Here is a 1,765-nt window from a genome sequence, read left to right on the forward strand (position 1 = left end):
GACTCCAACCCTCTACTGACCTCAGAGTCTCCAGTCTACAGTGTGGACTCTCCAGAAGATCAGACAGCAGCTTCACATCTGATTCCTGCAGGTTGTTCTTACTCATCTCCAGCTCTCTCAGATGGGAGGGGTTGGACTTCAGAGCTGAGGCCAGAGAAGCACAGCTGATCTCTGACAAACTGCAGCCCCACAATCTGAATAAAGAATAAATCAAGTGACTTTAGAAGACAATGTTCCTGCTTGAAATCATTCAGTGTTTAATAATCTGTTCAGAGCTGAAGAAGGTTTAAGAAAATAGAAGTTTAGAAAATGGAAACTCCAAACACCTGAACCAACCGGATGCAGGTTAAAAACAAGGAAAGGTCAAGGAAAGATGTGGTGGAGAATTCACAAGGAAAAGACAACCGCAGAGCTGAGAGAATCTGACAGCACTTAAACTAGGCTTTTTTAAAACCACTTTATTTACAACACATGGAAGATAAGTACAGCGATAAACTAATGCAGCGTTCCAGACCCAGATCCAGATCCAGTTGAAATATCCGACTTTCAACCTCAAAGCGTTTCAGTTGCATGGTGGCGCATGACGCCAAATTCAAACAATTAACATGGCTGACCATGACAAACTTATGTGTCTTTGGCAAGTTTGTGCACAGTTAAACCCTCAGCTGTGCACTTTATGCCATTTTATTAAAAACAAGCGATAAATATTACTTATCATTACTCGATAAGTTACTCGTTAACTGTGTATCCTTCTAGCTATATCAGTTGGTAATCCTCAAAAGTCAGCAAAAGTTGTAGGGTCACGCCACAAAGGGGACACAGGAAGTGATGATTAACACCTTCGTGCACAGTCCAAAGCACGTGGTTCCAAATGTTTTCACATTTCTGGGTATTTTTAACATTTTCCTGAATAAATTTTGGGTAGAGAATATGACTTTTAGAGATTGTTTATTATAACCAGCTGCCTAATAACATTGACAAAATATTTCTACAATTTACATGCAGAATAAGTTTTAGTATTTGATACTAGTTTGTATTAATTTAATACATTATGTTGCCTTTTCCTTTATAGTTTACCATTTACAGTGGGGGAAATAAGTATTTGACCCCTTGCTGATTTTGCAGGTTTGCCCACTTACAAAGAATGCAACAATCTACAATTTTAATCATATGTACATTCTAACAGTGAAAGACAGAATCCCAAAGAAAATTCCAGAAAATCACATCATATGAATTTATTAAAATTGATAACCATCTGATGAGGAAAAACAAGTATTTGACCCCCTGCTGATTTTGCAGGTTTGCCCACTTACAAAGAATGCAACAATCTACAATTTTAATCATATGTACATTCTAACAGTGAAAGACAGAATCCCAAAGAAAATTCCAGAAAATCACATCATATGAATTTATTAAAATTGATAACCATCTGATGAGGAAAAACAAGTATTTGACCCCCTGGACAAACAGCATGTTAATATTTTGTAGAAAAGCCATTATTGGCCAGCACAGATTTCAAACGGTTTTTATAGTTGGTGACAAGGTTTGTGCACATTTCGGCAGGGATGTTGGCCCACTCCTCCCTGCAGACAGCCTCCAAATCATTCAGGTTCCGAGGTTGTCGCCTGGCAACTCGAATTTTAAGCTCCCTCCAAAGATTTTCAATTGGATTCAGGTCTGGAGACTGGCTAGGCCACTCCAGAACCTTGATGTGCTTCTTCTTCAGCCACTCTTTTGTTGCTTTGGCGGTGTGCTTAGGGTCGTT

Source organism: Micropterus dolomieu, linkage group LG01 (genome assembly GCF_021292245.1).
Source record: "Micropterus dolomieu isolate WLL.071019.BEF.003 ecotype Adirondacks linkage group LG01, ASM2129224v1, whole genome shotgun sequence".
In the NCBI taxonomy this organism is placed as follows: domain Eukaryota; kingdom Metazoa; phylum Chordata; class Actinopteri; order Centrarchiformes; family Centrarchidae; genus Micropterus; species Micropterus dolomieu.